Consider the following 18794-nt stretch of genomic DNA (forward strand, 5'->3'; position numbering starts at 1 on the left):
TTTCTACAATGCTCTGGGCCTACTGGGCGCCACGTGGCAGCCCCTAATTAATTGTTTGGCTGCTTCATCATTGCCCATCACTGTCCACCTTGCCACCACCACATGGCACTCTGGGACCCATCGCCACGTTAGCTCCACCACCTACCTTGGTTGCTAAACTCCGTGCATCTTCCCTATGGGAAGAGAGCGATAATGGTTAGATTATCCACATGTCACGATCTGAACATTTTCCTGCCACATCAGTGCATGCATAAATAATCTGGTTTGAAATTAACCCCGGACTAATCTGATTACAAGCTGATGTCATCCATCTAGGTCATCTTCAAGTAGGGCCCATGTGCATTCGTAAACAACTTGCAAAAGCCTTTATGCCTTAGACAATTGCACACTACGCACTTCAAAATTTAAAGATTTAAAAACTCATTATTTCATCAATGTGGGATAAATGTTTGTAATTGTTTTTTCTCTGCAATTTTTCTACGATGCCTGCTTTGTTAAGGTTGAATGATCATTCTCAATCTGCTCTTCTAAATAGCGGATTTCTTCTGTGGCTTTTCCCTTTTAATTATGGCGTCTCCATTGTTTTTTTTTTTTTACTATTAAAGTCTTTCACCTGTGTGTTCTACCTTTTGACTGCAATGGCGGCTTTGTTTTAACACTAGTCTGCCCTCCATTGCGTGTGAAAAACTAAACACATATCTTTTGATTTGAATGGGGCAAAGACCTCTTGTTTAAAACTGTGGCTTCCTTTGTGTGCCACGACGCTTTTTTTGGCGTCTCTTAAAAACATGGATCCTTCTTCCTATTTCCTACACGGACCCTGCGGCTTCTTTGAAACATGTCTTTGGCATTTCACCTCCACTGTCACTGCTAAAATGCGAGTTCTTCAATTGCTATTGACAGGGCCCTTTTCTTTATAATGTCACCACTTCAAATTGTGCCTTCATTCACAGCGGATACTATCTAAAGTGCCTACCTGCTCTTTTCATGGTGTGGGCAGAGCTCTTTGGTTTGCTTTCTGGCAGAGCATCTTTATCTTCAAAGCATGAGGCTCTTGTTTTTTCATTCTTTCAGTGGTGCCTCCATTGCCTGCTATAGCTCTATTCTTTTTAAAAATGACTCCTCTGTTAGGCATGGACTCCTTTGTTTTAAACCTATGGCTGATGTGCTTTGATGGCGTCGATTATGCAAACTCTTCCTAACTTGGATGCTTCTTGTTTGGGCATTGAAGCCTTCATATCTTGCATGATGTGTCCTCCTTGCAACGTGGCTTTCCTTGCTTTCTTCTGTGAATGCGTGAGGTTCTTCAGCATATTCTTCTCACGTAGGTTCTTTTTTGCAGCTGCTCTGTTCTCTATTTTCCTTAGCGCAGATTTCCCTTAAAATTGCAGACGTCCCATGGATATGGTAGATGGTTATGTTTGCATCATCGGCATCCTCCAAAAGCACGTGAAACTTTTAAAAGTAAAATATTCCACAGCCTTCATGTGATGTGCAGAGGTTGCAACCTTCACCCCATACAAATGTCTCATTATTATTATTAATATTATTGTAATTTAATTTTAAGAAATTCCAAAAATTTTCCCTTTTTTACTATGAAATATGATCACATTTCTCAACGTGCTCGCCATGAAGATATGATTATAATGTTTTTGAAGGGAAATTAGATTTCTTGAAAGAGTTGAAAGGGCTCCCGTTGATGTCGTAGAAGAACGCTCTTTATGGAGAAGATACTCATACAGCTCTGCTGGAGACAAGTTGTAGCGAACGTTGGTGAACTCTAGATCCATATCGTTTGGGAAAGCAGAAGGAACCTCAATGTGTTTTCTTTTCGGCACTGATGTTATTTTAATATTTTGTTGACCCTTATGTATACCCTGAACTATTTATCTCTTAAAGTGCATGTGAATTCTCCCCATCCTTTAGACACCATTATCACAACCTCCTTTTGAAATGAAACATCCTCTATTCCTTTAAAATTATCAATCTTGGCAGAATTAGTCAAACCCCAAAGTGGGTTTGGCTAAAAAAATTTCATTTCCAAACACCTGAAGTGCCAAAGTGATCCACCAACCTTCTCAAATTGATTGAAACCAAGTTCAACTACTGATTAATCAACTGAAAACCATTTTACCATTGATCTGCAAACTGTCAAATTTGTGCCAGGAAGTCCATTGATTGGCCTTAAAAACTAACCTGAATAGATAACTGGGCTTTGAAATTCGGGATGCTAATTCTCTGTTCCACACAATTTTACCCTATCGAAGCTCGTCTCATGATGAATTCAGAGTCAAAAGATATTCACCATCAAAGTTAACCTTTCGAAATTGCCTGCAAGCAAACATGTCAGAAAACACTAAATTGGGTTTAGAATTGGTTTCAAAAACTAGGTAAACTGAGCACATGGGAAAACAAAAACTGGGACACTAAATCTATGTCATGAGGTCATTATGATTCTATTATTTGGACTCATGACAAATGACCGGGCAAATTTGGCGAGCGGTTAAAGTGGGCTACTTGGATTTTACAAATTGGAAACAATGGCAAAAAGTGATTTTTTACAAATGGAAATGACCTAGAAAAGTGTGTGAATGGATTTGTCAAAGATTGCAAACTGATACACTTAAAGTACTTTCAGAGAAAAAAATAGTGGTACAATCCATTCAATCTCACCAATCACAGATTAGGAGTTATAACGCCATGAACAAGGGTACTGAAAAATCTGCAAATGCTGACACCAATAAAAAGATAGAAGTTGCATTTAGAATCGCATTTGAAAATTGATCAAATGGATTCTTCATGATCTAAAACTTGAAACATGACAAGTCTCTAACATCTAAAATGCAACGCAAAAGGAATTTCAACATTTGGGTCAACTAGTCAAAGGTTATTACTTGTCAAACAGGGCTTCCTAGAATTCTGTGCAAAGTGCAAATACATGAAAATAGTAACTGACCAACTTTGAGGGATTCGAAACCTAGTCAAACGAACTCGAAATGACTCAAAATTTGAAACATAGGTTCTTTGTTATGGATACTAGATACAGTCAAAGGAGCAAGTTATGACACATTTTTGGGTGCGAGATATTTAGTTTCCAACAGGGCCTCCTGTCGGTGTTTGACACTTAAAGTAAAATGCAAATTTGACATTGGCTCAAAACAGGACTTTGCCAAACAGCTCAAAATGATGATTTATCTTCATGGAAAAAATAGAGACACTAAATGGAAGGTGTTAGAAATATTAAACACCTCTTAGGCCTCAAACTGACAGCCGGGTACACATGCACTTCAAAGCATTTATGGGGCTCAAATTTCTCAACGGTATTCAAAATTGACTATGCAATTTTGAGGGCCAACAAGAATAATGTTGCTAATCTATTATATGATTAAGGGGCATCATATGAAGAAGATGATGAGAGTGGTTACTTGAATCAAAGTGAGGAAAATGATAGTACATGTTCATCTTTATATGAGTCGGATGCAACAGGAGAAAAATAAGGCAATGATGGAAGTGAACATTCATACAAAAAGTGAAGATATGATTTATTTTTCTGAATATGAAAGTGAAAATGCATCTCGGTCTTTCCATAATATAAATCAGTTAGTTGATGAAGAAATTGAGAGTGATTTGTCCTCTAGTTATGAAGATAAAGAAATGGTTTGTGAATATGAAGACCTTAAGGAAAGGTTGTCAAGTGTTTTTACATCAAACAATTAAGTTGCAGCATGTAGTAAAGGATTTAGGAATGAATCATGGTCTATCCATAATGGTTATCCTAAATAAGATCATGAGGATAATGTAATTATGGATACTATAAATGCATGATAGAAGAGATAGAAAGTGATTCTTCATCTAGTTCTGATTTTTGTTCACATGTTCAAAGTTTTCATGACAATGATGATGGAAATGGTTTCAAGGTTTATACTAATGTTTTATGTGATGGAGATTTTGATGATGATCAACCCATCTTTTGTCAAAATTTTCAAAGAGGAACCCTGCATGGAGTAATCAATCCATTGTTTGAAGAGGACATGCAAGTTTTAGATTTAGTTGAGCTAGATACAAATGGTGACACATTGTCATACTACTGTAACAAATTAGTTTGTTCTTTCTCCAAGTGTGATAGTGAATATGCTAATGATGTTGCATTTTGTGAGCTCGAAGATGAGGTGCTTGATGGAGTTGTCTTTGAAAATAATCCAGCACTTCATGATAAGTTTTATGATGATTCATACGAGGTAAGAACTAATTAGCATTTTAGTTGTGATGATGAGGGTGAGATGTTAGATGAAATGGTTATTGAAGATTTGTCTGCACCTTGCGAGGATTTTTATGACGAGTGTTCTAATGTGACTAATCCATTTTTTGATTGCAAAGAATCAAGGGAGATCCATGGATTAGTTTTGGTCATTGACAAGGATAGTATGGGTGAGTATAAATTTGGATACTCATTTGGATGTCAACCAGTTTACACAATTTCAAGTTGTATCCGATCTTTTTCCCAAATTTGAGAGCATGCATAATTCATCTATTAAAGATAGTTATCAGTTTGATCCCAGTATATTTGAACATGTTGAACCCTATTTTCATAGTGACCATTATGTTAAGGATGTCCCTAGTATGCATTATGAAAGTCAGGAAAGTTATTTTGTTTTACCAGCTAAGCTAATTGAGCATTTTTATGTGTTTGGTGAAACTGATGGAAAAGTTTTTTCTAGCCTACTTTAGAGGGATATAAATGAAAATCAAGTTTTTTATAGAGGTAAGAAGTTTGGAAAAGTTGGGGTGGCCCGAGGTCACCATCTTTTACAATTTAAATAGTTCCCTTGTTTTCAGTAAGTTGTTCGAGAAAATATTGAGTGGTCTTCTTCAGCCAAAGATGTGAATGCTTACCATGCCTACAAGGGGCATGCATCCCTAAATGGAGCCATTGATGGAACTCAAAATTGCATTCCTTTTTTGAGTGCCTATTCCAAATTTTGAGTCACTTTAAGCCCCTATGAATGGTTTTCATGCATATTTACCCAACTGACATTTCAAGGCCTAGGCAGTGTTTCAGTTGTTTAACACCCTTCATTTGGCATATGCATGTGTTTCATGTTGACAAACTGACATTCTGAACGATTCTGCAAAGTTCCATTTTGAGTAGTTGTCAGTTCTGCATTTTCTACCTGAAGTGTCAAATAGTGACAAAGAGCCTAGTTTTCCTTTGAATATCTTTTACCTAGTTAAGATTCATGACCCACCACTTTGAGGAATTTTAGTATGCATATCAAAGAACCTATGTTCCAAGTTTCATGTCATTTTGAGTCTGTTTGACTAGGTTTTGAATTCCTCAAAGTTGGCAATTTATTGTTTTCATACATCTACATATTGTTCATTTTTTCGAGTAGCCCTATTTGAAAAGCTATAAATTTTGACCAGTTGAACCAAATAAGAAATTTCCTTTTGCATCATATTCTAGGGGTCAAAGAATTTCTACAATTTAGTTTTATGCTTATGACGTATCCATTTGATCAGTTTTCAAACGTGATTCCATTTGCATTTTTTAAGGTTTCACTGGTAATCAGAAGTGCAGATTGATCAAAGGCCCTGTTTGAGATGTCATATCTTTGAGTCCATGATTGGTGGGACCAAATTAATTTTACCTCTGCATTCTACTCCAAAAATATTGCAAGTGTGTCAGTTTTGAAGTCATTGATGAATCCGTCTACACACTTTACCAGGGTCATTGCATTTGTAAAAATCATTATCTTGTCAATGCTTCACTATCCCTCAAATCCAGGTAGCCAACTTCAAACCTTTTCCAAATGTGTCCCTTGATTCGTCATGAGCCCAAATCATAGAATTACATTCTCCTTGTAAGAATGTACTGTTGCCCTAGTTTTTAGAATCTCAAGTGCCCATTTACCCAATTTGCGAAGCCATTTCCAAATGCACTTTCCAATTTTCTGACATGTTTATTTGTAGGTATTTTAAGTAGGCATGTTCAGAGGTCGATATCTTTTGACCCTGATGCCATCATGTGATGAGATTTGGCAGGCTTGTTGAATGTGTCATAGAGATAAGATATCCAGAGTTTCAGAGCCCAACTAGGTGTTCATGTCAATTTTTAAAGCTAATTATCAGGCCTTCCTATTAGCGAATCATAGTTTAAAGAACGGTGATAAAATGAGTTTTAAGTGATGATTTGGTGATCAAATTGGATTGTAGTCAGTTCAAGAAGGTTGATGGATAAGTTTGCATATTAGTTGTTTGGAAACAATTTTTTTTTTAGTCGAACCCACTTTGGGGTCTGACTGATTCCATTAGACTAATTAAGGATCAGACGTGTTGTGAACAATAGTGGAACAAATATGTGCAAACAATAATTTATTTTTCTTTTATAAATCAAAAGTGTGCAATAAAACATTGTGGGCTATAGAGGATGAATGGATTTTTGTAAAAAGAATATGTGGAAATCAAAGGAAAGAGAAGATATTGTACGTTGTATCTAGAACAAAGAAGGCCTTTTGTGTTGGCAAATCCATCACTCAAACTTGTTAACAAATTCAAAGCAATGCTAGTATTTAAACAAATGCCAAAGCCTACAACAAGACTTCCACCCAAGGGCATAAGCTACGATAGCTATGATAGGTGCTTCATGGCATTGGAGGTGACTTCAAGCCATGGGGATACGACATTATAAAATATTTCCATTTCCATTCATAGCACATAAAATGTAGAAAGCAATACACAATAAAGTCGTAGACCAGAAGGGAGACACCATTTGTAGGAGCTAGTCCACTGTTGGAGCAAAGCTCAACAAATTCCAAATGAAGAGCAATCCATGTTCATGACAGTTGAAGCATCCTTAGCCACATAAATAAAAACATAACACCTATGTTGAGTATTAGATTTTTAAGTGAGGGAAGATTTGTGGAACAAGCTCTCACTGTGATTAGATGAAGATGATAGTAGGGGAATGGTCCATGACAAGATTGGAAGGTAGTGTCCAGAGAGAGCCCAAATTTCAATGTGGTAGGAAGCATGTAAAATCAGTCCACACCATGAAAAAAGGATGCCCGTGGCAAGCAAGGGATCCATGTTCTTTAAATGAAAAGGCACATTGGATTTAGGAAGGGCCATAGCCTATAATAGGTGATCAACATGGCACCCCACATCAAAGAAAAAAGAAGGCAACAACTACAAGGAAGAGAGACCGTTGACAATATAAAAGGGTAGCTCACACATTAGAAGAATAGGGTCCCCATGATAAATTGAAGAGGTCTATGCAAAGTGCCTATGGTAATACATAGAAAAACAGGACAAGCTGCCCATGCATAAAATCATAGCTTGTGATGTGAAGAAATACCAAACAAGTAGTCCATGCAAGGTGTATAAGGAAGGAGCCATGGCATGAGATGCCATCCAATCCAAGGTAAAAGGCAACTTCAGCAAGGTAGAAGTTGTAGCAGACCCCCATGCAAGAGAAGAGGATAGATCCATGTCCAAGCTAGGGCAATGGTCCACACATTGAGAGTAGCTCATAGTGGAGTAGGGCACAACTTCTATGTAGAATGAGATTTTGGTTTGGTGTTGATATCCCACATTGATTGGGATTTAGTTTTTAAAAGATTTTAATAGCCCAAACATGCAATCATGTAGTGTCTTAAGAGACACACTTTATGGATGTTGTGGCTTGTGTAGAGTGGCCCATGTAGCCAAGATGATGATGCCTATCAAATTTTGACCTTCAACACCTGAAGGAGATTTCCACATGGCAAGTTATTGTGAGGTCGAGGATATCAGATAGAGTGGCTACGATGCCACAATAATGTCGTATGATCAAATGGTTGGTACATCATAAAGCTTCAAATCCATGAGGTCAGATATTACGACATTATCATAGGAACAAGAGGAGTTTCCATATGATATGTAGTGCTATGAAGGGATTTAATGGTTTATGTAATATTAATATGCTTTTCATATGGTCAAAGGTGGGAACTTTCAATGGAGAGATATTACAATAGAGGATTAATTAAATAATTAATTAAAATGTTATCGTAAGATTATGGAATGATTATAAAGGCTTAGAGATGTTACAAATTTGTCTTTTTCATAAGATTGGAAAAAGGAAATATTATGTTTGAGATAATACGATGATTTCATATATTTCAAATAGGAAGATGCATGTGGGGTTGCTCAAATGATGACGGTCAAATTGGAGATCGACACTTGGCACTGTGGGGTTGGAGAGATAAAGAGAATATAAAATGAATATAATAAAATCAAAATCCAACGATTTCAAATGCATTGATATGTTGAAAGATTTAAAATTTTAATGTTTTATATAGTTTGTGACTATATTAACATTTTAATTTTTTCAATTTTTAATGCTCAGTTCATGGCATGGGAGCTAGTTTTTTAGATTGGTCTCAAGGGGGCATTTTTGTCCAAAATATGCACTATAATATAGCAACGAAATCTACAAAGAGAGACTTTTCCATTTTTGCTATCATATTTGTGCAAGTATCAACTAGTAGTGGCTATAGGAGGTTTTCTTATTTCAGGGGCTTCTTAGTGAAAAGTACAGATTTAAAGTTGTAGATGAAATTACAATCAAATTTTGATCATATTATATCAGTTTTAACTTTATCAGCAACTTTGAGGATGATTTGATTTTTTTTGATATAGATGGGAGCAATTATGTTTTTTGGAAATAGCATAAGTGAATTGCCCAGCAAAGTAGAAGTGACAAGGAAAGATCATATTTCAAGCTCCAGTACAGTTTATGATGTATTTCTAATATTTCCTTCACAAGATATTTTGAAGATTAAAAGGGGATATATCAGATTTTTGTGCATCATTAATGATTTTAGTTGCAAGTAGTTGAGGGAAGTTCAGTTTCAGCAACTCTAGTTTGAAGACTTTCCTAGGGAGATAGATGTTAGTTTTAGCTTCCAATTCCATAAATATCTTCTCTCTTATATATCTTCCTTTTCTACTCTTTGTAAGGTTTTTAGTTTTTGGATACTTTTTAATACAATCTAACTACTTTGTGGTTCCAATCTGGTTGAAATCCTTTCCCATTACTGTGATACCAATTTTCTCAATTTTCTTCTATTATGAATAGCATTAGTGTATTTCTTGTGAAGCATTTCATATTATACTGTCATTCATTCTGTATTTCTAAGTGTTAACATGTAGATGATGTATTGGCTCCAAGGAAATTAATGCAAGAGCTTAACCTTCTTAGTTTCATTCTAATTTTTTGTCTCATTCTTCTATTATTTACAACCTTTTGTGTCTAAGAATGAAGAGCTTCAACTCAATTGTAGACCTAAAAGGTTATATGTCTGGATAAACTTGCTAGTGGAACAAAGATCCATATAAATGCTTTCTTATATTGATAGGGTTGTAGGTTATACTAGGAGGATTTCATAGTAAGTATGAGAGTTTTTATGAAGATAGATATCTACTTGCAAGTTAGGTAGATGGATTAGGTGTCTGAATATATGAGTATATTTGAGGTGCCCATCTATTTGTTAAGGTTCAGTTGATGCCCAATGGATAAGGGATTGGTCAACTTAAAGGATATATGTCCTCTATTGTTGCATACCCAGGTTATGTTGAGATATCAAAACTTTAATTGAACATCAATTTCCCTTTTTATGTATTGAAGAGCTAGAAGTGTTGGTCATGGCTTGTTTGTTGTTACTTTCTTTGGTTGTAATTAGCTACTGCAATCAGGAAGTTTGTTAGTAGATTATAGAAGGATATTGACCATTTTTTCTATAGAGGGTAGTCTTGTAGAGAAAAGTATCAAGCTCATAAGATAAATCCCTTAGGTTTACCCACCTTGGCTTAGTAGAGCCTAAAATGAAGTGAGTCTGGATGACTCTATTAATTGGTCTAGAACTAAGATTTAGCCTTGCTAAATATAGGATTTAGCTCATCCTTAGGCTTGTACCTAGTATTTTTTTCTTGGTATCAGGTTTAAATCTACCAAATATGTTCTCTACTAGAAAGAACTCCAACACCTAGATTGATCACGCATTAGTCAAAGAGTGACAAATGTAATCACCTAAAAATGGTCATCTAGACTATTAGCCCCCTTCTCAGCATTTTAGCTAAATTAATTAAATCATTTACCTAGACCACATTGCTAATAATCAATTAATTTGATTATAACCTATAGTTGACTATGCTATCCTAAGTTCATTAGTTGAAATAATCTATCACTGCTTGCTATAACTATCTATTTTGTAGGAGCATATGTTTGATATTTTCATTTTCTCTTGATCAATCTACTTTTCTAGGTGTTAGCATTCTCCTTGAATTATAACATCATCTTTTTCCTAATGTTCAATATTATTGTTATCAAGATTTGCTATCTCTTTCTACATTTCATTCTTTAGAATCAGATATCTATATATATTTCTACCTACTTGGCTTTTATTTTCTTTGACATAATGTATTCCCAGATCGATCACACATTAGTCAAAGAGGGGCAAATGTAATCACCTAAAAATGGTCTTCTAGACTATTAGCCCCCTTCTCAACATTTTGGTTAAACTAATTAATCATTTACCTAGACCAAATTACTAATAATCAATTAATTTGATTATAACCTATAGTTTGACCATGCTATCCTAAGTTCATTATTTTATTAAAAGAACATGTCCCCTTTTAATTAAATAAAAGACCCCATTCTTCTAACCCACTTAAAGTGCACAAATAAATCCTTTTTCTATTTAGAAATTAAAAGAAAAGGCTTTGTGACTTTTGTCTTATATGATAAGTCAACTTATATTCTATTGGTTGACTTTTGTGTGCACATGGATCACTCCTCTTTTCAAATTCCACCATTGGTCATCCACCATCTTCATCTTGATCTCTACCATCTATACGACATTAAAAGGGAGAGAGCTTTCCCCCTCAAAGGATCCATCCATCTTTTGAGTATTGTTATGCTGCAAGTTTTTATTTAGGTTCTTGGAGCTTTGAGGAGAACTTCTCTTTCTTGTCTACATTCTCTCATCCATGGCATTCTAGCTTAGCTTAGCTTTCATTTTTAGATGTAGCTTAAATCATATAGTCTAATAGCTGGATTGTAACACTCTCCTCCATGCTTAGAATAGTTGCACTTTGCATATTCATTTTAGCTTAATCTTCATTTGCAATGCATCCTTAAGAAACTCCTTGGGACATTTGAATTCTTGCATCTTGTCTTTGGAACCTCCCATTGCATGGTTTATTAGCAAGAAGAGTATTCCCAAGGCTTAGCTGAGAGCCCTTGAACTTGAAATACACTCTCTTGTACTTTGTGGATAGGGAGCTCTAAGCTGACATCTAAGCATTCCAAAATCATAGAATCTTTTGGATAGAAGGGTTTAGAGTGGGACACTTTTGAGTGTACAGTACCAGGATCCATAGAAAGGAGCTCACCAAAAGTATTGGCAATACCCTGAAACACATCCTCCACCCAAAAATCAAGTGGGAGTCCTATCAACCTAATCTAGACTAGAGCTTGGATACTAGAAGCATCCAGAGAATATAAGCTTAGAGTCCATTTCTGTAGAACCAAAGTATATCTCCCCAAAACCCATAGACTCCTACAATATGTTACTCTCTAGATAATGGTCAAATTTAGTTGGGGGGCATATACAATTAGATTTATCTAATGAAATAATTCCAATAAATGGTAAGGATGTAAGAATTGATAAGAAACCTATATTTGATTATATCATTAAGCATTTTTGGCATGACATAAAAATATTCTTTTGTCAAATGGATATAGACAATTTTCAAATAAATGTTAATCAACATATCTAGAATATCGGGCATTTTAGTATGCAAGGGGAAAGTGAAGGAATATGGCATTTTTATTTTGATGGAGCATGTAGTAATTAAGGAAATGATTCTGGGATAATTTTGACCTCCCCTTCAAGTAAAATCTTCAAGTATGCATTATTTCTTAACTATGAATGTACCAATAATGTTGTTGAATATGAAGCATTAATTTTAGGAATCGATATTGCAAAAAGACATAAAATTAAATTGCTATCATTATTTGGTGATTCTACACTAATTGTATACCAGATAAGGAACAAATATGTAACCATATGTTCTAGATTAAAAAGGTATAGAAATTATGTATCAGATTTAACTAAACATTTTGATGTTTTTTCAATTAATTGGATAGATAGAAGTGATAATTTCTTGGCTAATTTGATGGTGAAAGTAGATGTTAAACTAATATGTGTGTGTGTGTATATATATATATATATATATATATATATATATATATATATGGTCCAAGTGGAAATAAAAAATAGGCCATTATTACCAAATAATGTTCATAATTGGCAAGTCTTTGAAGATTACATGGATGTCTTAAAGTTTTTAACATGTTAGGAAAATTACCAAGAATCTAAAATTGACTAGAATGGGTTAGTGGAAAGTTGAGATAGAAAGGATATTATTTTGGGTAGTGAAATTGTTCAACTTAAATCTAACAAAATACCTGAAGAATTGGTTACATTAGAAAGAGTTTTTAATGAGCACGGAATGATTAAAACTAAAACCTCTTTTGTGATAGAAGATCAAGTAGAGAAGATCTAGGGAATGAATGTCCATCGAGAGAAGTGTTTATTGGTAAGAAGTTGTCTTAGAAAGTTAGAATGGATCTGATTACTTTATTAAGAAAATATAGACATGTTTTTTCTTGGACATATGATGATCTTAAAGCATATAGAGAAGATCTCTTTCAACATGAAATTCTTCTGAAACTAAATGCAAAACCATTCATACAAAAACAACATCCCATAAACCCAATGTTAGCTCCAAAAATGAAAGAATAGTTGATAAAAATGAGAGATTTTGGGATAATAAAATGAATAAGATAGTCTACATGTGTCTCCAATTTGGTACTAGTCAAAAAAAAAATGGTGATATAAGGTTATGTGTTGATTTTATGAATCTAAATATGTCATCATAAAAGGATAATATATCATCATGAAAGCTCTATTAAAAAAGGTTATAGGAAATGATTTTCTTTCCATGATGCATGGTTTCTTTGGCTATAACTAGGTAAAAGTTAAAGAAACTTAAAAATATAAAACTGCATTTGCTACTCCACAGGGAACACATGTAAATGCCAGGATGTCTTTCAGATTAACCAATGTTAGCAAAAAATTTAAAAGGGCTATGGATATTGCATTTGATGTCTTTATTGATCACATTTTGGCCATTTATTATGATGATACAACAACTTATTCAAAGGAGGTAGGAGATCATTTTAATCATTTGGAAAAAATCTTCAAGAGAGCTCTTGAATATGGAGTATCTATCAATCCAAATAATTGTCAATTTGGAGTAACATAGGGAAAAATATTAGGCCATATAGTTTCCAAGGAAGGTGTAAAAATATACACTAATAGAGTAAAGACCATTAATAATATAAGAGTTCCTAAGACACTAAAAGTAATACAATCATTCTTTGGTCAAATCAATTTTGTTAGAAGATTTGTATCCAATTTCACCAAAATTATTAAGCCAATGTCAAGGATGCTAAAATAGGTCTGATTTAGTTTGGGAGGATGAATACTTACATGCTTTTGAAAATATAAAAAAATTTATTAAAAAAGCACATGTGCTTAAAGGCTTAGATTTTAGTAAACCATTTCAAATTTTTTTCTTTTGCATCTTATCATACCATTGTTGTTGTGATGCTCCAAAATAATGAGGAAGGGCATGAGAAATGTATTTCTTTCTTTAGTAGGAGTTTGCAAAATTTTGAGTTAAACTATGATATAATTGAGAAGCAAGCGTATTCTTTGGTCAAAGGTGTCAAATATTTTCACCCATATTTAGTGAGCATTAGTATTATTGCTTATGTTCCCCATGTCATAGTCAAAGACATATTCAGATAGACTGAAACCACTGGAAGAAGATGCAGGTGGATTAATCAAATCCAAGAATTTAACATTCATATTCAAATAACCAAGTTAGTTCGAGGTCAAGGATTGGCAAAGCTTATGGTAGATGCTAACCTAGAAGCATCATAAATCAATTAGGTGGAAGAAAATCATAATATTGTTAGTATAGAAAATTATCCTTGGTATATTGATGTTGTTTATTATTTGAGAACCATGAAAGGCCATGATAATTGGACCCAAAAAAAAGAACAATTGCACTGCATGCAACTAAATATGTTCTTATCAAAGGAAATTTATATTGGAGAAATGGAGATGAAATATTGCATTTCTTCCTTGATACTCATCAAGCACTTGTTATTCTAGAATAATTACACAAAGGAGTACATGGAGGGAATTCTTGTGCTTGAACTACTACCAATAAGATTTTGAGTGCAGGATATTATTGACCTCATCTCTTCAAAGACTTCCATAGCTATGTGAGGAAATGTAAAGCATGTAAAATATTTGAAGGTAAAATAAAATATGATGGATATTTTCCTCTTAGGACATTAAAAAATCCATTTAAGGTGTTGGGAATATAATTCTTAGGTGAGATTAGTACTAAGTCAAGCAATGGATTCAGTTGGATTTTAGTTACTACATACTATTTCACTAAATGGGTTGAAGCCATCCTGACAAGAAGATCAACTAATAATATTGTTATATATTTTTTATGAATAATATATTAAGAAGATTTTGTGTTCTAAGAAAAATTAGTGTTGATAATGGGATGTGTTTCATATCAAAAGAGTTCACAAAATTTTGCACTAAATATGGGATAATAGTGTCATATTTGTCCCCTACCATCCACAAGGAAATGGGTAGGCATAATTAACTAATAAGATTATCCTTAAAATTATAAGGATGTTGGATAAAAATAAGAGAGTTTGGGACTCAAGGCTACATTTGACTATCTAGGAAGATAGGATAAATTAAAAGAAAGAAGTCAACTAGAATATCATCATTTGAACTTGTATATAGGTAAGAGGCAAGAATCCCTAAAAACAATTTGTTACCAGTATATAGATTCATCAAAATTGAGCAAATTGAAGATATTGATTTTATGTACAAAATAATTATTGCCCTAGAAAAATTAGATGAAAAAAGAAGAGAAGCATTGCAACACAACCTTGAAAGATAAAAGGCTATGAAATACTAACATGATAAGAAATATTTAGAAAGGATCTTTAATATGGGATATTGGGTGTTAAAATGGAATGTTATAGACCAAGACATGGGAAATCATGGAAAATTTGATCCCTTATGGTCTGGACCTTATATTATATCTGATGAATCTGGAGAACATTCATCTCTTCTTAAAGAGACAAATATACACATATTAGAGTTTCCTATCATGGAAAATATCTAAAACCTTTTTTGTGTTAGCTGATTACATTCTTATTGTAGGAATAATATTATTATATTGTTAATCCTAGAGATAGCTAGATTCTTTCCATATCCCAAAGGAGTAAGCATCCCCAGAAGGATCCACTAATGAAACCTTAAAATTTGAGTACATATAATAAATTTTATAAAAAATGGGACCTAGTCATGAACTACCTTTCAATTTCTTTATTTCAGGATATATGAAATGCCCAATCTTTGATTTTGGGAACGAATTTTTCGTTATGCTCCAATTTCATGATTTTGAGGGAGATGTCTCTAGTCTGCAATTTCATGATTTTAATGCCAAAGTTTCACTGACATTATATAATTATGAGGATTACATCTATTTTATTAATGGTCTGGTAGAGGAGGTTATGCCAAGGATTTATGTTATTTGTTCAATTTTCTTTAAAATATGACATTGATTGAGGATGGATGATGCTAGTGATTTGAAAGAAACATGGTCCTTAAATTTGTACTATCTTGACCATTGACTTAGTTGATTTCTTGTGATGTGAAAAGTATATTAAAGATAAGGGTTGACATGTTGTATCATTTAATTCGAGGAGAGGATTAGGTAAATGAATTCCATGAGAAGTTTCTACAAAGAAAGGAGATGAAAAGATACAATGAATATGTTGGATTGGATCGCAAAACCTAAGATATATGGTGATTGTGAGAAATACAAAAGGACCAGAATTACCTATTTAGAGGGCTATAGAGACAATATTTATAGTGAGTGCATGAGATATGAAAAGAAGAGAATAGAGTAGAGAAGTTGTGCATGTTTGAAATATTTTCAATGAGATGGAACAAATCTACTAAGGTTGATAAGAAAATCTTAGAAGATAGCTTAAGTTTTTTGTGAAGGAAAGGGTGATTGCTTGAAGGGTTGCCAAGAAATTAAAGGATAGAGGTGACATATAAGGCTTATTAAGGAATCAAGACACAAAATGAATAGAGATTTGAAACTATAAAGAGATTTCTAATCATACAAATAAAACCCCTACTATTTTTTTCTAAGCATTGAAAACAATTTGTATTGGAATCCTTCTAATGAAAGGTTGATCTAATGGAAATAGGGTGACATTCTAATGGAATGTTCTAAAGTCCTCTAACAAGACCACTCCTAGAAAGGTGATTAAATCTTTTAACCAAGTCACATTTAGCAATGTGTATTGTAACATCTAATAGGGTTGACTCCTAACAAGGCTCACTTCAAAAGAGTGAAAAAGTGGTGATATGTTGCTGGTGGTTTTTCCCAAATTGGCTTTCCTCATTAAATATTAGTGTCAAAATTATGTTGAATGTTTTATGGTGTTTTTACATTTCAAATGTTTACATTCAACATAGCCTATTATATTAGGACAATGAAGTATTAGTTGATGTTGTTATTGATATTATAGTAGAGATTAAGTTGTAGTATGATAAGTAAGACAAAAAATGTTTAATTATTTGATTGTTCAATTGGAAATAATGGACCTTGATCAACTAATTCACTCCCATCTTAGTTCTTGTAAACATTATAAAATTGGTATCAGAGCATAAGTTCTTATAAAGAGAAGTTTGAAGGTACTTAAAGCTAAAGATCACAACACAAAAGGGAGGTATCAAAATTGAACAAGGAGAAATTTCCTACATGGAAAACATTGATGAGGCTACACATATCAAATATTGGTGATGCTATAATAAGATTTGTGGAGAATGAATATGTGAAGATAACAATTGTTCCTGTAACTACTCAACAACTGAAAGAAAAAAAAAAAAAAAAAACATAATTAGGCAATTTTGGAGATTATTTCAGTCCTAAGCTATGACAAGTTCAATGACAAAATATTGTGATAGTGAAAAATAGATGTGGGACAAATTGAAGACCATATATGGAGGAGATTATAATCTCTTATGAGCCAAAGTAGAGATCATGAGGGGGAAATTTGATGAAATGAGAATTAGGTGAAAATGGAAATAATGAAAATAAAATAGTGATAAGTAAGGTTTTGAGAAATTTGCTTCCTATATATGCCATCAAGATTTTTGCAATGCAAGAATTGAGCTTCACTCTAGGTAATGATTTGACCTTGGAAGGTATAGTTTGTAGAATTACTACTTTTGAGATGTCTAATTTTGATAACTACACACTTGCTACATTTGAATCTTCTTTTAAGTCACAACTAGTTCTTAGCAAAAGAAAATGCAAACATGTAAAGAGTGATAGTGACACTTTTGATGATGAGCTTGATGAACTTGAAGCACTTATTGCAAAAAGATTTGAAATGGATGAGGGTAAATACAAAGGTAAATTAACTATAATTTTTTGTTCATGCAACAAGCTTGGTCATAATGTTGCAAGGTGTCCTGATAGAAAAGACAAGGATAAAAGAAAAGAAAGCAATTACAAAGGAACGAGAGATGGATGAGACTACGAGAAGAACAATGATGATAAGTGCAAGAAATCTTGTTATATTTTTGAGGAAGAAACTAACATTGAATCTAAAAGTAATGATGATGAAGTTATATATGTTTCTATGAAAGAAGATTCTAATGAAGATGGGAAAATTGCTTTAATTTCTTATGTGAATAAAAGTGAAATATGGATAATTGATATGGTTTCTCTAATCATATGAATGGTGATAGACATACATTTGAAGACATTGGCCCATACAAAGGTGGATGTGTTAAATTTGGTAATGGCATTCCATGTATTGTGAAAGGTAAAGGCACAATTCAATTGATTGACAAAATCAAGTATGATGATGTTTATTGGGTGGAAGGACTTAACTATAATCTGTTGAGTGTATAATAGTTAAACAAATAAGGGTACATAGTTGAATTCAATAACAAAAATTCCAAACTATATGATGATGATGACAAGTTGATTGGAAGTAGTGACCAGACAAAAGGTAACTTGTTCTATCTAGATTTATCTAATGAGTCATGTTTATTTCCACAAAAAGAAGATGTTTGGTTATGGCACAAAAGGTTATGTCATGTAAATTTTGACAATTTGTTGAACATTAGTAAAATGAGGAAAGTAAGAGGGTTGCCAAAACTAAAGAAGCCTAACAATACTATGTGTAAACAATGTGTTGGCCTAGTTTTTCACATCTTCAAATTCTTCAAAATTTATAGTGCAAAATCCAGATATTGTTTTGTACTAAGGATTGCATGTCTCTTGATTGATTATGCCATAATAAAATCCCAAATTGTGATGCCCTAATGTCTTTTGTGCCTTAGGTTTCTAAATTTTGGTTGGCATTGTTTGCATTTTCAAATGTAAACAAGAAGTTTTTTAAATAAAGCTCTAAAAACCTTTGAAAATTCTTTTATTATATAGTTTCACATAGCCATCTTAAATATTTTTGAAAAAATCTACTTTACCCTAGCACATGTCTCTTTTTCAACCTAGGTTTACCTTGGCTCAGCCTGCTCATTATTATTTTTAAGTTC

The sequence above is a fragment of the Cupressus sempervirens genome, chromosome 10, assembly GCF_028749045.1.
Source record: "Cupressus sempervirens isolate cs-2001-9-10 chromosome 10, ASM2874904v1, whole genome shotgun sequence".
NCBI classification, from domain to species: Eukaryota; Viridiplantae; Streptophyta; class Pinopsida; order Cupressales; family Cupressaceae; genus Cupressus; species Cupressus sempervirens.